The sequence below is a fragment of the Mauremys reevesii genome, linkage group 1 (assembly GCF_016161935.1).
Source record: "Mauremys reevesii isolate NIE-2019 linkage group 1, ASM1616193v1, whole genome shotgun sequence".
Classification (NCBI taxonomy): Eukaryota; Metazoa; Chordata; order Testudines; family Geoemydidae; genus Mauremys; species Mauremys reevesii.
In genome coordinates this window covers 101,764,267-101,786,497 of record NC_052623.1, presented here as the reverse complement: position 1 = coordinate 101,786,497, position 22,231 = coordinate 101,764,267, and the positions used below count along the sequence as shown (strand labels likewise).

The 22,231-nt window shown below is 44.6% G+C and overlaps 1 protein-coding gene and 1 long non-coding RNA gene across 6 annotated transcripts in view; one reads left to right on the top strand and one right to left on the bottom strand.

The window, feature by feature from the left end:
• Positions 1-675, bottom strand: part of FARP1 (FERM, ARH/RhoGEF and pleckstrin domain protein 1) — a 323,275-nt gene extending 322,600 nt beyond the window's left edge. For 3 of the 4 annotated variants that reach the window (XM_039543016.1, XM_039543021.1, XM_039543028.1), the window contains exon 1: positions 48-675. The gene's annotated coding sequence lies outside the window, so the exon portion shown is untranslated. The remainder of the gene's footprint in view (positions 1-47) is intronic. The other variant, XM_039542987.1, reaches the window with a different exon arrangement.
• LOC120407417 lies at positions 402-22,162 on the top strand. 2 transcript variants are annotated; one of them, XR_005599948.1, is made up of 4 exons: positions 402-682; positions 1,196-1,409; positions 20,291-20,398; positions 22,029-22,158. It is a non-coding gene; the product is annotated as an uncharacterized LOC120407417 (long non-coding RNA). The 2 variants fall into 2 exon arrangements; XR_005599949.1 differs by lacking the exon at positions 20,291-20,398 and having other exon boundaries at positions 22,029-22,162.
• Positions 22,163-22,231: the final 69 nt, after the last annotated feature.

Genomic DNA, 22,231 nt, shown 5'->3' with positions numbered 1-22,231 from the left:
CGCTCCCCCCACCCCCAGCAGCCCATTGTTCCCCGGGCGGCTCTCACCGTACGCAGCGCTGGGGCTGCTCGGCTCCCGCTCGCTAGGCTCCCTCTGGCTGGCGCAGGAGGAGTCGGGCTCGGCTGCCGGAGGTCCGAGCCATTAAAGGCTCCGCGGGGAGGCGGCGGGGGCAGGGCAGCAGGGGGGCAGCTGAATCAGGGGCGCCATGTCCGCCTGGCTGGCTCGGCGCTGAGAGAAGGGCGGCGGCGGCTGGGCTGGGCTGGGCGCGGGGGAGAGGGAGGGACCGGAGCCCCGCTGCCTCCTGCGGACCGGGGGAAGCGGGAACTGGACGCCGCTCGCTGCTGCCGCTACCCCTCCCGGAGGGGGAAGTGGCGAGAGGGAGCCGCCGGCTGGAGGAGCAGGCGGCCGAGAGCCCCCTCCAGCGTTCAGCAGCGCGCCCTGCCTGGCGCGGCCGCTCCCCTCCGCCCCTGGCGCGGCGGCAGCCCGGGGCTCAGCGCCCGGCGGCAGGGAGGGGGCAGTTGCCTCTTGCCGCCCGGGAGGCGGCGGCGGCGCCTGCCTGCTATTGGCGGGCTGGTTCCTGAGCGGTTGGACGCTGTGGGGTCCAAAGTGTCGGTCTCCTCTCAGCCCTCCACGGGGTGGGGAAGGCGCTCGGCTCTGTGCCCCCCCTGCCCTGGAGAAAAAGGTAGCAGAGAAGGAGTTAAATAGGGATTAACTCCAGGGCCGCGGTAACAAAGAGCCCGTAGCACGGGAGAGGCGGTGTGAGTGGAAGGGCTGGGGCCGGTAACAAAGCAGGTTTCCAAGCCATCCCCTGCCTGCAAGGAAAACACTTTTCGAGGGGCACAGGGGTTGGTCCGTGAGTAAGGGCTCGGGGGTTGATTGTCAAGGAGCCAGCTCTGAAAATATTTAGCTCCTTTAGAAGAATATCGATGCGGGGTTGAGCGTTTGCCTTTTCAGATTGTTGCCCTAGAATAGCCACAAAAGTCGGGGCACCAATATGTAAGGGCTGGTGCTCCAGGTAAGACATCCAGAGTTTAGATCCCAGGCCCAGAAGAGGGGCTGAGGGTTGCTGAGGCAGAACAAATGCCGGCTGCATGGAGTGGGGCAGGGGAAAACTATCCTCCAGAGCAAACCCTACAGCCTGTTAAAAATAGATACTCCAGTTCCTGGTGACTCCCCAAATATATTGTTTCAATAGATCCATGCAAATCTAGGAACCCATTAAAAGCACTAGCTTTTAACTCTAAAAGAAGGCCACACACTTCAATGCATGAACAGATAAATGCCAAATTTATCAAGAGGCATGGCCCTACTCTATCATTCCCTAAATGCCTGTCCGGATTAGTCAGAGGCTTCAAAGAAACAGAAGAGGATAGATGTAGGGGTAATATACTCACGTTTTCCATTTGCTGGTAAGTAACCTACTTTTTCTCCCTCATTAAATAACTTAAACAGATCACTAATTCTATAGACCTAACAAGTAGTAACAATCTAGACTTAAGAGTGCTCCCAAAGAGGCCTCCAATCTAGCTACTGACTTGTGAGGGGAATGTTAGTACAAGTATGTGTGACTATTATGCATATTTTAGAAAGGGAGTAAATACACAAAAGATTCCTATCCCTGGCTGAAAGGGCTGTTAAGGCTACCTGCCTAGCTGCCTACAAATAGTAGCTCTTAATATAGAGAACACAATCCATTTAGATGGCCTCTGCCCTGAGGTGGATTTCAGATTCCAAGGCCAGAAGTCTGACCTCTTGTCTACCACAGGCCATTTACTTTCCCAAAATAATTCCTAGAGCATGTATTTTACGGAAAAATCCAACCTTGATTTAAAAATTATCAGTGATGGAGAATCTACCAGGACCTTTAGTAAATTGTTCCACTGGTTAATTAATCTCACCCTCAGATTGCTTTTAGCAGTGATCTGTCCTCTTCATTATTTACCACTCCCCGAGTTTGTGTGCAATTTGCAAACTTCTATCAGGGATCATTTTATATTTTCTTCTAAATTAGCGTTTCTCAAACTTGGATCCGTGATGGTACTCCAGGGGGTCTGTGAGTCATGTCTGAGGCCGCCAGCCCTGCTGATCAACTCCTCCTCCTCTTCCCTCCCAGCGCTGGAGAGTAGCATTTCCTCCTGCAGCTGAGTGCATGTCTAGGGCCACAGGAAACCCTTGGCCAAACGGTCCATCCATCGCCCCCTGCAAGACCGGCTGCAGGGGATCGGAGCCTCTAGCCCCCCATAATTGCCTGCCCACCAGAAGCCAGGGCCCACCCAAATATTCCATGCTGGCTGTGCCACTGGGATAGGGCCTTGGAGAGGTGGGAGGAGGACCTGGGGCTAAGCAGGGGACCAGGGCCGGTGCAAGGATGTTTTGCGCCCTAGGCGAAACTTCTACCTTGCGCCCTCCCTCCCGTACTCCCACCCTGAGGTGCCCCCCCACGGCAGCTCTCCCCCTCCTCCCTGAGGCACCTTCCCCACCCCAGCTCACTCCTGCTCCGCGTACGAGCACCCTGAGCACACCGCCACTGCTTCACTTCTCCCGCCTCCCAGGCTTGCGGCGCTTAAGCTGATTTGTGCCGCAAGCCTGGGAGGTGGGAGAAGTGAAGCAGCTCACCCCTGCCCCACCTCCTCCCCGAGCACGCCATGGCTGCTTCACTTCTCCTGCCTCCCAGGCTTGCGGCGCCAATCAGCATAGGCGTCGCAAGGCTGGAGAAGTGAAGCAGCCACAGCGTGCTTGGGGAGGAGGCGGGGCAGGGGTGAGCTGGGGTGGGGAGTTCCCCTGTGTGCTGCCCCCCCCTTATTTGCTGCAGGTGGCCCTCCCCGCGCTCCCCTGCCCCAGCTCCCTCCAACTAAATGCCGGCGGTGACTGGGGCGGCCGAAGATCCGGCCCCCAGAGTCGCTGCCGAAGAAAATCCTTGTGTCCTAGGCGACCGCCTAGGTCGCCTAAATGGTTGCACCAGTCCTGCAGGGGACTTGGGGGTCCATGAAAAATTTTAAATCAAAATGGGGGTCCTTGGCTTGCTAAAGTTTGAGAACCACTGTTCTAAATCATTAATGTAAGTGTCCTTGGAACCTCTGATTGTTCCACCCATAGACTCCATTTTCCACATGTCAGATTTGCAGCTGCTCCAGTGATAACTGTCTGAATCATAGCCCCAAGGTGCAAGCTGGGTACAACTCACCATCTATCAAGCCTAGGATGGCCATCACATAGCTAGAGTACAGTTTGGATTTCATTCAGTGCTTTTTAAGCTACTCTGCCATACCTGGAAGATGCAGAGGAGTCAGCCAGGAGACACTACAGCTAGACTCAAGGAAGTTCTAACACCTCTGTAAAAAACTGGCCACGAGGAAGATAGAGCTGGAAAGGAGATCACTGTTCACAACTCCTCAAATTTTGACCAGAAAAAATCCCCTCAGGCACATATGAAGGCAGGAGCTGTAAAACCCACTGACCGCACACTGCCACAGAGACAGAGAAACTAGAAGCAAGCAGGAGCTGAGGGGGTGTGGCCAGACTCTGCAATTCCAAAATTCAAATCCACCTCCATGAGCTGCAGAAAGAGGAGAGCATGAAGACATCAAGCCTAGAAATCAAGAATTGTGGGAAACTGTGCGCAAAAAGCATTGTGTCAGACACGTGGGTGCACACCACAGTAATGGAGAGATTTCTCTAACTCACTTTCTTCCCTTTTCCCCATCCTTCTTCAGGGACCCATCTCATGAGACCATATTATTTCAAGAAGTACAGTCTCTTCTGGAAGTGGGAGTGTGTGACAGTTTTTACCCCTATGTTCAACCCCTTTTAGAGGATTATGATGAAACTTGTACAAAATATGCCTTGTGAGATGTCATATGAAAACTCACATATGTGCTGATGTGCTGATTATTATTTTCTTGGTAAAATATATGTGACAACATTCCACTGTGAGATATTACTGAGACATGTTTCAACATGTCCTGGTGGGCAGTCACAAACCAGTTCCCCGGAGACAAAAAGCTAGCCAACACCTCAGCCAGGTGTCAACGAGATCAAATGGACCATCACCTGATTAAGTGGATACACTCAGGCAGGAGAAAAGGTATGAGCAAAAAACAAAACTTACATTTTGACAGAAGTAACTTAAGATTCCTGTCCACTCAGACTTTGTTTCCTGAACCTCAACTGGAAATGATTCTTGTGCAAGAGAAATGACTAAGGGGACAGAGCAGATGCCCCAAACCATCTCTCCCTTTCTCTCTACCAATGGCATAAACACCACCTGAAGCAGAAAGGAAGCAGCCCTGGACGAAGACCCTGACAAAGAGTCAGCCATTAAGACTGGAAATTGGAAATTGTGGTGAGACAGACTTTTGCTTTGAATTCACTTATGTATTAATTGTGTTTTACCTTTTATTTCTTTGTAACCAATTGTGACTTTTATGCCTATTACTTGTAATCAATTAAAATCAATCTTTCTATAGTTAATACATTTGTTTTATCTAAACCCACATGTTCAGACTGAAGTGTTTGGGGAACTCCACATGGGGCCTCCCTTTTTCCAGTCCCTCTGGAAGGCTCACAATTCTCCAATTGTTTCTCCTTGATCTTTCCTCAAGATTATTAACCTTCTTCTGCAGTGCTTCAATAATTCTTTCCTGTTGCTCTGAAGTTATATTATTTTCTCAAGACTAAACATGCCTAGGTTTTTTTAACCTTTCCTCATAGGTAAGTTTTTCTAAATCTTTTATCATTTTTGTTGCTCTCCAATTTGTCCTCATCTTTTCTAAAGTATGGCACCTAGAAATAAAGATAGTACTCCAGCTGAGGCCTGACCAGTGCCAAGTAGAGCAGGACAATTACCTCCCCTGTTAAAACACCCCAGAATGACATTAGCCTTTTTGCAACAGTATCACATTGTTGACTCATTTAATTTGCAGTTCAATATCAGCCTTAGATCTTTTTCAGTAGTACTACCTCCTAGGCAGTTATTCCCATTGTGTAGTACATTTGATTTTTCCTTCCTAAGTAAAATACTTTGCTCTTGTCTTTATGGAATTTCATCTTTTTGATTTATGACCAATTCTTCAATTTGTCAATGTTCTTTTGAATTCTAATCCTGTCCTCCACAGTGCTTGCAACCCCTCCAAGCTTGGAGTCAACTGGAAATTTTATAAACATCCTCTCCACTTCAAGTCATTGTGAAAATATTGAATAGTACCAGCCCCCTGACTGACCCTTGTGGGACCCCATAAGATAAGCCTTCTCAGTTTGACAGCAAAGAAATAGTGGTCCTTCAAGATATGATGCAGATGTGTATTCCAAGTAGGTGTATGCATGCACCAGAAATTTTTATCTAGCAGTGCCCATAGCCACTCCCTGGCTATATAAGGTGGGGCCACCCTGATCCCCCTCAGTTCTTTCACATCAAACGTCCAGAGGAAGGCTCCAACACACAGGATAGAGGGTGTATCTACTGAGGAGACTTAGCCAACCCTATCATATGCAGCCTTGATACAAGACATTATCCATCTAGAGATGGTTTGCGCTAAGACTGCTTGACCCTTCATGCAGTCCGCATGAGATATGAACAGGAGAGATGAAGCACAAAACTATTCAGTCCTGTTCAGATAGAAGGCTAGACAGCATCTAATGTCTAGCATATGGACGCGTTGCTCCTCCAGGTAGGAATGCAGCTTGGGGAAAAATAAAGGCAAATATACCGCCTGGTTCAAATGAAACAGAGAACACCTTGGGTACAAACTTTGGGTGTGGCAACAGGAAAGGACTATTAAAGGCTGTCCAACAGATCCTACATAACAGTAGGAAGCCTTCCACTAGAACAGCCAACTTGGCTAAGTGGAAAAGGTTTTCCGTATAGTCCTTGGCCCCATGGGACCCAGTCAGCAGAGGCTTCCATCCAGGACATCTTGGAGTATCTGTTACACCTTCAGGAATCAGGCTCAGCATTTAGTTCCCTGAGAGTGCACTTGGCAGTAATATCAGTGTTTCATCCACCTTTCCAAGGAAAATTGGTTTCTGTAACGCCATGGTGACAAGATTTCTGAAAGGACTTCTCTGCCTGCATCCTCCAGTCCAAGAGCCATGTACAGTAGAACCTTAGAGTTACAGACACCTTGGGAATGGAGGTTGTTCATAACTCTGAACAAGCCATTATAGGATGCTTCTCAGGGCAGACTGCTTGGAGCGGGGCCTCAGAGCTCTACAGTGGCTGCCTAGCAAATGGGGTTGGGGACAGGCAGCTGGTTCTAGCGACCCACCCCGTCTGCAAGAGTGATGACTGAGGCACCCTGGGACACCACAGTATCAGTGGGCACACAGTGCAGGCTGTGGTCCTTTAAAACTGAGCCACTGCTCCAGAGCGCAGTGTGCAGGCAGGCGCTCAGGATCCGAGTCCAGCAGCTTACACTCCAGGCCAGGAGAGAGAGGGGAAAACAGCATTCACCGACCTCCTACTGTAAATGACTGCCAACTTTAAGATGCAATACAGGTATAGTACAGTATTTGCTGGTTTGTTTGTTTTTGTCTCTGCTGCTGTCTGGTAGCTTCCAGTTCCCATGGTGTCTACTGTACTTCCAGTTCCCATGGTGTCTGATTGCCACTTTCAGTACAGTAGAACCTCAAAGATCTGAATATCAGAGTTACGGACTGTCTGGTCAGTCTCTTACTATGAAGTAAAGATATATGCTGTGACTCAGTAGAATGGCCATGTGGAAGTAGGTGTCTTGAAGGTCCAGACACAATCCAGTCATTCTGAGACAAAACAAGGAGGAAAGCAGATAAGAATGACTGTGCAGAACCTCACATATTCGATGAACTCGTTGAGTCTGCAGAAGTAGGGTATGGGCCTCATCCCACCCTTGGATTTCGATATCAGGAAATACCAGGAGTAGAACGCATGAACCTGGTGTTTTTGCAGAATCTCCACCCACAGGAGCAGAGAGCTGACCTGCTCAATAAGAAATGTCTTGTGAGAGAGATTTGTGAAGAGGGACAGGAAGGGGAAATAGAAAAGCCTGTCCCTGAAAGAACAGGGGGATGACAAGGGAGGAAGGAGGACAACTGGAAAAGTGCTCTGGACTGAGTCAAAATTGGCACTCAGTGGATGCCAAAAGGAGAGCAGTGCGACTAAGCCCTGAGCTCAAGTGCTTCCTCTTGTGAGACTTATCCCTCTTCCTAGGGTAGTCTCGGTGTCTTGGGGGGAAGGGTTGCACAAAGGGGTGCTGTGACCTGTATGGCTGCTGTTGCTATGCTCTGTAATGGCATTTCTGTGTAGGTCGCATATTCCTCCCTCCTCCCCCCGAGACCTTAAAATAGCCCTTGAGTCCTTAAAGGAATGCAGGGTTTCATCAGTCTTGTCCGAAAGCAAGGTTCAGCCACTGAACAGCAAGTCCTCAATGGCTTACTAGATCTCCAGCATGATTCCCGAGTTCTGGAGCCAGGAAGTCCTCATAGTAATTGCTGAGGCCACGGCTCTGGCTGAAGTGACCACTGCAACAAGGGCAGATGGCAGAGATGTTTTAGTCACTAAGCAACCCTCAGCAACAAATGCCTGAAACTCATCCCGGGAAGCCTTGGGCAACTGTTCCTCAAATTTGTCCATAGTGGACTAATTCAGGAAGTTATATTTGGCCAGCAGGCATGGTCAGCATGTGAACCCCACGTTCAGGGAGGCTAGACCCCTGTTTTGACTCTTCTGCCTGAGGCCCTGCCTGCTGGAGCCAGAGGAACCCCGATTGGCCCAGCCAAGCTGCCCTGGCCAGCCCCAGCCCCACCCAAGCCACCTGGGGCCACCCACCCTAGGCCCTGCCCCAGGGCCACCTGTCCAAGCCACCCACCCACCCAAGAGCCCTGAGCCCCAGCCCACACCACCTTAAGCTCCAGCATGCACCACCCCGATCCCCCATTGGCTTTGGGGGAGAGATGGAGTGATAGTGGGAAGAGGAGCAGCATGGGTCACGGGGGAAGAGCAGGATGCAAGAGCGGGGCCTTGAGGTGGAGCATGGGCAGGGTCACGGCCTGGGTTTTGGGAAGCTTAGCCTCCCTTGGCCTGTTATACCTGCCGCCCATGTGAGCAGGACTTGCTGGTTCACAATTATCATCTGTAGTGATGATATATATCAATCTTTCTTCCTAGAAGGTCCAGGCACATCCAATCTCTGTCCTTGGAGGACGACTTTAACCTGCCTTGCTGGGCCCTGTCATTTACCACTGTGACCACTAGGGAGTTGAGGGCTGGGTGTGAATAAAATCCTTCATATCCCAGTACAGGCACAAAATAGCATTTCCTCAAGTGCTTGGCCACCGGCAGTACCAAGGCCAGTGTACCTCAAGGAGCAACTCATTAATCAGGAGGGCCACCGGCCTAGGGACAAAGGGCTGGAGAATGTCCATGAGTTAATTAGTATTCTCCTGGAGAAACTCTGCCTGAATACCCAGGATTGAGGACACAGACATAAAAGGTCTTGATATGCCTTGAAGTCTCTGGGATGAGCCAGGCAACACCGCATCATCTGGGGATGAGGACAAGGCTGTTGGTTGAGGCAGTATCTCTCGATAGGGAAACTCTGGTGACTCCACAGGAAGGGGAACTGCAGGCATCTGGACTTTGAAGTGGAGTGGGAGGACAAGGAGCTCAACTCTGAAGCAGAGGAGTCCTGGGACCTCGGAGACATGTAAGGGGCAACTCCAGAGGGAACCAACAGGCAATCTGACTCATCTGGAGCCCAGAATGAGATCAGGATTGGCACCCCCAATATCATCAGCACTACCAATTCTGAAAAGATTGATGCCACAGGCACGGTCGGTCCTGGTGCAAATGAGGGTACTAGAGCACCCACATGCTTCCACATGGAGGGCGGTTTCAACCTCTATGGAACCATCTGCAGCCAAGGAAGGGCCTTGTATCAAAGAATCTTGTCCTGTCTCAGGAACCATGTCCATATTAACCCAGGAAGGGGTGTTTCATAGTGTGGTGCCAAGACTTTGGCAATACACTCCAACTGAGGGGTCATCACAGGTGCCAGCCTCACAGTCTTGGACCAGTGGTGAGGATGGGACTGAAAGGCAGAGTAGATCCACCGAAGCCTGGTACGCTGACACCACTGACATGGTCAGTACTGGCATTGCTTCCATTGATACTGGATGCCTGGAGGCTGGAACCAAAGTCGATGGTATGGGGTGTCTGCCCTCCCTATCCTGTACCAAGGGAAGGTCAGAGGCACCTATGCCAGTCCACGCTCTTCATAGGGGAGACAGAAGAGTTGTCCCGGGACCTGGAGCAAGACTCCTTATTGGTCTTATATGATCTCTTCTTTGGCACCGATGATGTAGAACGACTCCCGCACCTTTTCAGAGAGGCCCCTGCCCTGGAACCAAGGCAACAGCACTCTCTGAGCCAGGCAGCGATCTGTGGCCTGAAGAAAGCCTCCGTACCAGGTCAGGCTTCATGGCCTGCTGAAGCAGGTGCTGCTTAAGGTGAAGGTCCCATGCCACCTCAGTCCTCTTCTTGAATGATCTACAAATCGAACAGCTCTTCTTAAAGTGGGCTTTGCGAAGGCAGAGCAAGCACCACATATGGGGGTCACTGTTAGGAATTAGCACTTCACACGAAGGACAATGCGTGAACTCTGGTGGGGGCATCACCAGAGAGCACAACCACTGACGCTATACTATATACTATAACTTTTAACTAATACTACTGACTAACTTAACCATGTACAATAAAAACCTAGGCTAAGAGATAAATTGCAAGGTTGTGAAGCAGCAATCACACAGAGCTCCGACTCAAGCAGACAGGCATTGAGAAGGAACTAAGAGTACTTGAGGTGGTGCCACCTCGTATAGCCAAGAGAGGGGCAACAGGCATGAGGTGCAAGCACCACCCCTCTACTGGTACTGCTTGGCAAAAGTCTCCAGCTCTGGCATGTGGGCAGTGCTCATACCTACTTCGAATACACATCTGCATCAACTCCAAGAACCACCATTGATAACTACTCTTTGTGTGCTGTCTTTCAACCAGTTGTGCACCTACCTTATGGTAAATTCATCTAGTGTGCATTTCCCTAGTTTGTTTGAGACTGTCATGTGGGACTGTCAAAAGCCTTACTAAAAATCACATCTACTGCTTCTCCCTATCCACAAAGCCTGTCAAAGAAGGAAATTAGGTTGGTTTGATAGGATTTGTTCTTGACAAATCCATGCTGCCTATTCCTTATAACTCTGTTATCCTCTAGGTGCTTACAAATTGATTAACTGTTGACAGTTTCTCATGGCCTCTTACTGTTCTTCCTATCTTTTCTTTGAATTGGGATAGTTTACAGTTATCCCTTTAATATTCTTTTGAGAAACTGTCAACCTCTCCTGACTTTTTTTTCCCTTAGATTTTCATCCTTTTGGACCTTACTCTGAGTTTGTAAAATCTGCTTTTTTGAAGTCCCCTTATCCTTATTCTGGTGATTTTACTCTTTTCTTTCCATAGTATCATGAAATTTATCATTTAATGAACACTTTCACCCAAATTGCCTTCCAACTTCAGATCTGCTACCAATGCTTTCCTGGTGGTCAGAATCAAGTCTAAAATTAACTGTCCTCTCATTATTTCCTCTACCTTCTGAAACAAAAAGTTTTCCAATATATTCTAAGAACTTATTGGAAATGTTGTGTTTTGACATTTTCCAACAGATATGTAGGTAGTTAAACTCTCCCATTACTACCAGGTCTTCTGTTTTGGATATTTCTGTTATTTGTTCTAGAAATGGCTCATCCATCTCCTTTTCCTGGTTTTATGATCCAAAGTAGAACCCCCACTATGACATCACCCCTATATTTTTTACCCCTTATCTTTTCCCAGAGACTTTCAACTGAGTATGTATTATTCATAGTTTAATAACATTCACAATGTGCTAGGCACTGTTTACAAGGGAGGATTGATTTGAATAACCAATTTTAAAATCACGATTTAAATCAGCAAGCAGGAAATCTTGATTTAAAAATCAGATTTTAATCATGTTTTGCAATTGTACTTTAGTATTTTCCTAAAGAAATGTAGATTTGTATTAGCTGGTAACCATTAAACATGTTGCTTTGCAACTAAATGTAGCCTTTAAATGAAATTTGGTGGTTCTTTGTGGTAAACAGGATATACTACATCTATATACATTTATTTAAGCAATTATATAGATTAACATACATTTATTCAGATTCTTAATTTTTACATTTGTATGATCTTAGAAAATAATGAATGATGAATTTCTTACTTAGATTAATTTTTACAAGTGATTTTAGTGATTTAAATTTTACAAGTGATTTCCATTCTAGTTTAATGGAAATTTGAATTCAATCAAAAATGCACAAAACCAGCATTTTTATTAGTTAAATAAAACCACCTTAAATGTGCTGGATACCCAAGAATTTTTTTTTTTTTAGCAAAACATATTTTGCATTTAAAATTGAACAGATTTATTGAACAGAGAAAGTATTATCTCTAGTTAGTGAAGTGAACTGATTGTTCCTGGTCACCATGTCCTTCAAGATACTAGAATTTGTATATCTCATCCTCTTACACCTAGTTTTGTTCTTATGTTGGAAGAGAAAAACAAGCTCTCAAAGGCCTTGTCTACACTATGCGGCTAAATTGGTGCAGCTGCTATCGATGCAGCAGTGTCAATTTAGCGGGTCTGGTGAAGAAGCAATAAGTTGATGGGAGAGCGCTCTCTGGTCAACTTACTTAATCCACAACGAGAGGTGGAAGGTATGTTGACGGGAGAGCATCTCCCATCAACATAGTAAGGTGTAGCTACCGCTTTAAGTCAATGTAAGTGATGTCAACTTAAATTATGTAACTTACGTAACTTAACTAGCAGAACTTACATCGACTTGTAGCATTTGTATAGACTAGACCTTAGTCTACTCCTAATTGCTTTCTTAACTTCGAATGAACTAGTCATGCACTGAACTACTTGAAAAAACAAACAGACTTCCAGAAGAGGCTAACTGCTGTCAAAAGCTGGCTTAGCACTTCAACAAACTCTGGTTCCAGTATTACAGTACTTCAGCAGTGATTTCCCCCAGTTCAGCAGTTTGACTTTCTTAAAAAAAAAACAAAAAAAAAACCCACACCTTTGGCAGCAAGCATGTACTTCTTAATATTGATTTTTTATTTAATCTAAATTATTTTAATAGATGATAGTAAATTTAGGCCTTAACACGTTGTCAATTTCAAATTTAAATTTAAATAGGTTTATTTTTAAAAGTAAACCTGCATTTAAATAAAATCTGATTGCAATCAAGAAGTCCAATTTAAATTACAAAATTGTTTGTATTTGGAAAAAACGGACTTTTACGCACTTTGCTATCAACACACAAATGTTTTCTCCTGTAACCAGCTGCTTGCTCTCTCAAACATATGCCATGGAAACTAGTGAAATGACAAGATGCACACTGGGGGTACTGTACTACAAATAATTCCACAAACACTCTAAATCAGGATCAGGGCCATACTGTGCTAGGCACTGTACAAACAGAGACAGTCCATGCTCAAAAGAGTTCACAATCTAGACAAGACAAATAAAGGGTGGAGGTTGGAAAGATGTAACAGAAGCAGAATCATTAGGATAATACGTGAAAGATACCATGTTAGTTCCTTGATGCCTTTAATACTAGAGGTCAGGGGAGGGCAAACTACAGCCCATGGGGGCATCCAGCCCATCGGGGCTTTCAATCCGGCCCATGGGATTGCCAGCTCTGTGGTGCAGCGGGGCTAAGGCAGGCTCCCTGCCTGCCCTGGTCCCGTGCTGCTCCTGGAAGCGGCTGGCATTACGTCTTTGCTGCCCCTGGAGGAGAGGGGGCAGAGAGCTCCGCCACGCACTGCCCTCGCCTGCAGGCATCGCCCCCTGCAGCTCCCATTGGCTGGGAATGGGGAACCGTGGCCAATGGGAGCTTTGGGGTTGGTACCCGCAGGCGAGGACAGCAAGCGGTGGAGTCGCCTGCCCCACTCTACCCCCAGTAGCCACTGCTGGAAACGCTTGCCACTTCCAGGAGCAGCAAGGGTCCAGGACAGGCAGGGAGCCTGCCTTAGCCCCGCTGCACACTGCTGCCTCCCCAGAAATGCTCATAGAATGCGGTGCCAGGCCGAAGCCTGCACCCCGAATCCCTCCTGCACCTCAACACTCTGCCGAACCCCTGCCGCACCCCAACCACCTGCCCTGAGCCCCTCCCTGCACACCACATCTCCTCCCGCACCTCAACCCCGTGCCCCAGCCCTACATTCATGGTCCTGCATACAATTTCCCCCACCCAGATGTGGCCCTCGGGCCAAAAAGTTTGCCTACCTCTGCCTTAAAACCTTTCTCCAAGTTCATACCCACCATTAAGGTGCACATCCTTAACTTCGTCCCTCATTCTGAGGAAGATGGGAGTCCACATGAGCATTGACAACAGCCTGGAGCGTAGGAATCATAGAATATTAGGGTTGGAAGAGACCTCAGGAGTCATCTAGTCCAACCCCCTGCTCAAAGTAGGCCCAACCCTAACTAAATCATCCCAGCCAGGGCTTTGTCAAGCTGGGCCTTAAAAACCTCTAAGGATGGAGATTGCACTACTTCCCTAGGTAACCAATTCCAGTGTTTTACCATACTTCTAGTAAAATAGTTCTCCCTAATATCCAACCTAGACCTCCCTCACTGCAACTTGAGAACATTGCTTCTTGTTCTGTCATCTGCCACCACTGAGAACAGCCTAGCTCCATCCTCTTTGGAGCCCCTCTTCAGGTAGTTGAAGGCTGCTATCAAATCCCCCCTCACTCTTCTCTTCTAAATAAGCCCAGTTCCTTCAGCCTCTCCTCATAAGTCATGTGCACCAGCCCCCTAATCATTTTCATTGCCCTCCGCTGGACTCTCTCCAATTTGTCCACATCCTTTCTGTAGTGGAGGGCCCTAAACTAGATGCAATACTATGCATGTGGCCTCACCAACGCCGAATAGAGGGGAATAATCACTTTCCTCAATCTGCTGGAAGTGCTCCTACTAATGCAACCCAATATGCTGTTAACCTTCTTGGCAACAAGGACACACTGCTGACTCATATTCAGATTTTCATCCACTGTAATCCCCAGGTCCTTTTCTGCTGAACTGCCGCTTTGCCAGTCAGTCCCCAGCCTGTAGCAGTGCATGGGATTCTTCCATCTTAAGTGCAGGACTCTGCACTTGTCCTTGTTGAACCTTATCAGATTTCTTTTACCCCAATCCTCCAATTTGCCTAGGTCACTCTGGACCCTATCCCTACCTTCCAGCGTAGCTACCTCTCCTCCCAGCTTAATATCATCCACAAGCTTGCTGAAGGTGCAATCTATGCCATCACCCAGATCATTAAAGAAGATGTTGAACAAACCCGGCCCCAGGACCGACCCTTGGGGCACTCAGCTTGATAGTGGCTGCCAACTAGACATTGAGCCATTGATCACTACCCGTTGAGCCTGATGATCTAGACAGCTTTCTATCCACCTTATAGTTCATTCATCCAATCCATACTACTTTAACTTGCTGGCAAGAATACTGTGGGAGACTGTATCAAAAGCTTTGCTAATGTCATGATATAGCATATCCACAGAGCCAGTTCTCTCATCATAGAAGGCAATCAGGTTGGTCAGGCATGACTTGCCCTTGGTGAATCCATGTTGATTGTTCCTGATCACCTTCCTCTCCTCCAAGTGCTTCAAAATGGATTCATTGAAGAACTGCTCCATGATTTTTCCAGGGACTGAGGTGAGGCTGACTGATCTGTAGTGCCCCGGATTCTCCTTCTTCCTTTTTTTAATGATGGGCATTATATTTGCCTTTTTCCAATCATCTGGGACCTCCCCCAATCACCACGAGTTTTCAGAGATAATGGCCAATGTCTCTGCAATCAAAACAGCCAACTCCCTCAGCACCCTCGGGTGCATTAGATCTGGACCCATGGACTTGTCCATCTTAGTAGTGGTTACTTCACTTACTCTTCAGAGCAGGAAATCCAAAACAACAATTCCTTTTTTATCCAATAGATAACAGATGAGTCAGTACTAAAACTAGATAGCACTCCAGCTAGGATGGTGGAATTTGGAATTCATGCAAGGCAATTTGAGGCACTTTCCCAAGGAGCTTCATTAGCATCTTCTCTTCTTGGCCCCTTGGGCTTTGTCTAGACTAGGAAGAGAGGACAAGCTTCAGTTGGGCTAAAATAGATATAAAATAGGTACTTCTCCTAGTGTAGTTGCAGGGTACTCCCTTTAGTTTGATTCAACAATTTAACTTGACCTACTAAAAAAGTTGAGCTAAAGGTATGAGCAAACCCTGACCTAAACTTGGCCTTTTCCCTAGTCAAGATAAGGCCTTTCTGAGGCTGATACTGGAAGTCTGTACCTTGATAGAAGCAGAGAGTGAATCCAGTATTATAGCAGATGCATTCATTCAGTCACAAATTGTTACTTGCAGAATTCACACTTGTTCTTTTTGTGCTCATGTCTAATCAATACAATCCACTTTTCTGCTACTTTTCTGTAATTATTCTTCCTGTGCTTTTCTGTAAGTATCCTTTGAAAGATGTTAACTATCCTGCACAGGCACCTCTGAAGCAGACAAAAGCTAACTTAGCCCTGGTGTAAAAAAGGTTTATCATAGGCAGAGTTTCAGAAAACTGGACAAATGTTTCCTTCGTTCAGACTTCTACCTTTTCCATTCTGAATGGAGACAATCCAGGGACTGAACTAGCAAGCTTTTTAAATACAAGTGACAAGTCTAATGTTCAATTGTATTATCTCCATCTACTGGCCAGAAGGAACTAACCTTGTCTAGCAGAGAAGTAAAATGTAATCATCTTACACTTTCCAGAATATCCATGCTCTGTCTTGGAACGAGCATTGCTAGTTTAATCTTGACTAAGGCAAGTTTATTATTTTACTTATTTCAGAGATATTAGCTTCCCAACAGATGGTTTTGCATTTTAATTATTTTTAAGAACTTCATTGCCATTTCAAAAAAGATAAAACATTGATATGGGATATTTGGTTCACAATGAACTTGTGAAAATGGATCTTTTTAGTTATGGTAATTCAGACAAGTGTGGATATGGCTGAAATATTCCCCATTTGAAGTTTTTAATACTCATATGTATCACTTTTATTCAAAATTTTGTTGAGAATTTCATAAATAAAGTTTTAAAATTGGTATATGAACTGAATAGTGAACTGTTATGTTAACTCTATTACAACATACAACATTGCACAGCATACTGGCTTTAGGTGAAATTTTGTGAAGAATGCACTAAGGTGGCCAGTATTAAAACATTTTAGTGACTGGTTAGAAAAAGTACACATTTTAAAAAGGGACATTAAAGAGAAGGGATTTAGTACTCTCCCCTCCGCTCTTGTCTGCAAAGGAATTTGGTCATTGCATTAGACAAACAGCTAGACTGCAGGTGCACTAGATCAGCTTCAGGTGGCACTTCATATCTGAACTAGTGCATCGCTAATTAGAGTAGCCTCAGGGCAGCTTTGATTTGTACCAGTGGATAATGATTCCCTAAGGAACCACTCTTCCAGTTGGCATCATACTCACCTAAGCCAGAGGAGCCAAGAGGGGCTTACTATGATAGCCCAGGATTCCACAAAGGAAATCAAGCCTCTGCTGCGGCCTCAAGGCACCTTTGAGTACCCTTGCACTGGTGGGTGCAACACAAACAGGATTTAAGGTGGGCAAGAGATCTGGCCCAAGCAGTGTGTCAACTGAGTATTGTTAAATTTCAGCATCAAATGTTAAACAAAATAAGCTAAACTATTATATAAAAGTCAAACATCCACATTCAACAGATGCCTAAATTATTTGTAAGTACGTTTCCATTGCTGAACTGGAAAGTTACTTTGATTAGTGTTAAGATTTGGTGATGGGGAAATAGATTTGGAATTCTGATAAATCCAAAAGTTCAGACAGATCGGAGTAAGTGAAAGATTTTGGGGGGGTGGGGGGGGGAGGGAGAGAATCTTATTCTCCACTGTCAAACCTTGGGGAAAAAAAATGGCCATCTTTAAATTTAGTATTTGTGGTGGTTTTCTTAATCCAAAGGTAATTTCAAATCATCAGTAAAAATGACTGACATTAGTAAATCCTAACATTACAAATTAGTGAAGCACAGCAGATCCAGAAGATTATATTTCCTTGGAAATATAGCTACCTTACAAAATGTTACATGCTGTTTAACAATAGTAAGCTACTTGTAATGTCTTTACGTGTCATTTTATGTCCCTATATTTATCATTTTGCAATAAGAACTTTAATTTTTATATACTAAAATGTAACAATACATTGTCAGTATTCTTCCATTTTTTACATTTGTAGCCAAGCTTTCTGCCTTATCTGTCTATACAAAAAGGAATTCTGTCAGATTAGTATAAGTACATATGGCTCTAATTTTGTAGACTAAAAGTTCACATTCACTTATCTAGATCAATGTGTTACATTTTACAGGTTTGACATTACCACTAATGGGAACTTCAAATCCTCAGATACAAGAATGCCTTTACAGGTGTAAATTTACTGAATGAATCAAACCTCTTATCTAATAAAATGGAGAATGTTACCTTAGTCTTTCTGGAACTGATCTATCCCCCACCCTCAAACTTTGGGGATGCACCTCTTCTTGTATATACAGAAGGTAGCTCAGTTTTGCTCATGTTGCATCTGCCTGGTGTGTGCTTCCAAAGCTGTATACAAACACTGGATGAGTAGTAACTAAATAGACAATAGGAAGGGAGCAGGTGGGCTTTCAACATCTAAGTTCTGACGATGAAATGACACACACAAACATTGGCAGCATGGGAGATAAAAATTCCACAGGCCTCCCTTTTTCCAGCCCCTCTGGGAGACGCACAATTCTCAGACTGTTTCTTCTTCATCTTCTATCAAGATTATTATTTGTTATTTAATTATAGATTCTGAAGAGATAGACACATACATTTCTTGAGTGGAGCAGACAAGAGAAGTCAGTCTCAGAAAGGAAACTGACTTTTTTCCATTGTTGATTGTGACACATTCCCAAATCTGAAACATAGCAAGCAATAAAGAAATATTAGTAGAGTTATCCAAAAATGCAACTGCTGGGGATTAGCAATCAAGCCTTTGGTGTTTATTTTTAAAATTATTGCATGATCAAATGGCAGGTACTGTAGATTTTCTTGGTAGTAACTGATGTCCTTTCTGCTCAAGAGTCTGCTCTGGAATTTTTTTTCTCCCCCCAGCTCTTTAGGCTTTGGGTAAAACAAAACAATTATTTTCCAGTAGAAGGAAAAAGCTGGCCATGGTAATAAGTGCCTCTGGAGTATGAAGTACCACCTTATTCCAACAGATTATGCAGTAAGGAACAAGCAGTGATTTCAGAGCCTCTTCTTGCTCATTGTGATTGGGCTCATGAAGAATATTTTACGGAGAAGAAATACAGGGAAATTAATTCTATCTATGCAAAATAGGTTGGATCGTGAGTTTATAGCAATGTAGGCAGGTTTCATGTTCACTGTTAGTTTGGACTAATTTTTCCCTAAGGAACCTTGGTATCAACTAGCTGATTTTCCAAATATTTGGATGAGGCTGTATTTGATATTGGTTAGCATCAAGACTGAGATGCAAGAGTGGGAATCCTTCAGCCTAGGCACAGCTGTAAGAAATCCAGAAGAGCGGGACTGCCTCTCTCTTTAGGGCAAACCTTTTTAATTTTGACATCAGCAGGAGAATCTTGTCCATACTCTTGCATAGGCCAAAAGGGTAGGTGGCCTGTGGGAGGCTACATACTACTTTGGAAAAGTATGTGAACTTGGTTAAGGCTTACTGCTCAATAGCTGTGAGGTTCAGCTAACTTGAGTTGGGATCCTGCAGGCAAAGATGGATTTAGTCTGTGGCAGCCCTACAGGTCTGATTATCACCATGCTCTTGAGCAATTTGGGTGACCTGAATGATGGAAGGATTTTTGATAAGCAATGTAGTCATCTGTGAACCAGAATCTGTTCCCAGTTATCTGTCTTCCCTAGTGAGCTTTCACTGGTTGCAAATAGGTCAAGCTGAGGTAGCCTAGCTCACAGGATATTAATGGAAAACTTGGTTCAAGAGCCACTATGCATTGTCTTTTGATACTCAGCCAATCCTGTTTGTTATCAGTCTCTTATGTGGATCATTTGATGGAGGCCAGATGAGCTGCTTTTTGTATTCCCTGGTTTATGTATGCCACATTTGTTCTGTTGTGACTGGATAAGGAAGTGCTCCTTCCTCAGGAGATTCTGGAAGTCAGAAGGGCAAGACTGACCGCTCTTATCTCTAGCATGTTGCTCTGAAACATGCCTGGACCTTGACCATGGCCACTACATATTGTGAGCTCAAGTACAACTCGCCATCCTGAAAAACTGGAATTCACAGTCAGTATCTTGGGGTTCAGACCCTGTCACTACATGGGCTTCCTGCTTCTGCCACTTAAGGGTCTGGAATAATTTTATATGACTTGACTTCACTTTCCTTGTATTTTGCACTGGGAATAATTCCAGGTGTACAAACAGTCTTATTTATCAGTGGTCTCCATGCATTACATCACAAGAACAAGATTTGCAGGGGGAAAATGGATGAATTACACTTGGCAACTGACGTTTGTTACCTTTCCTGCTTTGGGAATACTGAGGTTGGAGAAGACAATTTTGGGGGGGTTCTAGGATTCTCAAATTCCAGGACTGAACTGAATTTTTTCACTTTGAGAGTTTCCTGCTCCTCCCTAAAGACTTCACCCAAGGAATAGGAAGGAATATTAAGGAGATAGTTACCAAGACAAAATTTAAGTATATGGGAGGAGAATGAGCAGCTTTTCACTTCTGAAGTGATATGGGAAAAGGGTTACAGGGATTTTGATGTCCTTGTGGCCAAATAAAGCTGATGTTAGGCGGATATGGCTAACCACATGCTTTCTAGCCTAATCCCCTGGCCCTGACAACATGAGGGTCAACAACCTGGAAGCAATTGCAGCAGACCTCCCCATGTGACTCCTGAGGTTTTTTTTTTACAAATAGCGCTCCTCTGTCTGCTTGTTTCAGTTGGCCTGCTCTATCAAGAAAGGAGCGGGGGGGGGGGGGGAAGAGGTGTAAACGCTCCCCGACACTCAAATTTTGGTCCCTTATTTATGGGTAAAAAAGGTTTTATTCACTCCTGCTTGAAACGTCAGGTTTAAAGTTAGTATGGCAATAGCCTGGGAACAAGTACTTAACCACTGCTTTTTGCACTTCCAGAAAAAGGGCAAAAGGGTTATATTCCAAACCTGGATTCTCATGGACAACTGTGAAATGCATCCAATATTTGACAAGAGATTTAGCTCAAATGTCAGATTGTGGGAAGAGGTGAGAATCTAGAAATGAATAAATGCTGAACAAACACAAAAAACCAGACTGACATATAATAACCAAAGAGACTATTTTTGTAGCCAGATATTTGTACTTTTGAGACAATCAGATTTACTAGGAGAGACAAGGTGAGTGAGAATATTTTATTGGACCAACTTCTCATGGGGAGAGAGAGATGCTTTTGAGCCACACAGAGCTCTTAGATCTCAGTGCTCTCTCACCAATAAAAGTTGGGGCAATAAAAGATATTATTACCTCACCTACCTTGCCTCTCTAATATCCTGGGACTGACATGGCTACAACTACGCTGGATACAGATTTACTGAAATATTTTCCACAGCAATGGGTTCAAATCCCCACATGTCCATTTTCCAGTGTGAACTCCTTGAAAATAACTGGAGCTGTACTCAAATTAAAAAAAATTTAATTACCACAAACTATATACTCAACAGAAAAATAGAATAGGGTTCTGATAAAATTACTGGTTACAAACTACATATTCTGTCTATAGACAGATCTGCACTCTTAGCAGTAGCATGGTTATTCATTTGTATTTTCAAAAAAAAAAATCACTGACTTCTCAGTCAGGATTGAAAATGACAAACTTTGCCATGAAAACAGAGCTACTTTAAAAATTGATTTTGGGTAGAATTTTCTTACACAGGTACAACAGGTTATATTTTGATGTATAGTTGTGTTTTAACAGTTTGAGGGCTTATTCATAACAGAAATTGATTTTATAATTAAGGTTAAGATTTTGGCACAAGGACTTTTGTTAAAATTCCTGGGCAGGACATTGGCAACAAACAATAAATCACGGAAGCCGGAGCCCTAGCGCTGTGCGGTGGACTGACTGCCTGAGCCACAGCTGAAGCTGAAAGTCATGGAAGTCTGTTAAAAGTCTCAAAAGCTGTGACAAAATCATATCCTTAATACATAGGGCAGCTTTTTTCCCCTCTCTCATTAAGTATCAAATTTGTACTCTTCCATTTCACTTAATGCATTTACACAGTACGTTTTAAGAGACTGCTGCAAATCACTTAGTGAAAAGTCTTTAATTCTTAGGTTAGCTTTCTGGTCTAAACAGAAGTTTAGTATTTATATAAAAAATGTTAGTACAAACTGCAAAGTGTTCACACTGAAGTTTAAATTAGAAATAAGATTTTAGAAAAACTGTATATCTGAAACAGTAAGCCATGTATTGCTAGTATGAGATGAACCAATAAAACATTCATACACGAATTTTTTCCTTTCAGGATAGGCTACCAATTATATCTCCACAAATGTAACCGCATACATTTAATTTAATATTACTGAAAGTTTGCTTGGCTATCACAGACCTGTTGTACATCTGCAACTGGAACAATATTAGCCAACTGTTCATAAATTACAAATTTGCAATTGGATCTGAAAATGAAAACAGCTTATGGTAAAGATATGTAAACTCACTGTACCCAAGGCTCATGTCACTAAATTTGAATTCTACACAGTACGTAGTTCTTTGAATCAGAAAAAAGTTGAATGAAGAAACAAGAAAGCATGAAGTGTGAGTTAGACAAATTGTACAGAAAATTTCAAACATCTTAAAATTATGACTTGTAACACTTGTTCTTGTATCTTTTCATAGGAGGAAATTGAATGAATAAGAACCACACAGCACTGAACTTTTACACAAGCTTCTTATTGTATTTGAATGTCATTTATTGAGGAGTGAATGAGATACTGCCAGACATGCCAAAGACACTTCACATTCAAGGGCTGGAAGCTGAACAGCTTTTCTCATTGAGTCACTAAACAAGCCTTTTTTGGAAAACAGTGACATCAATGAGG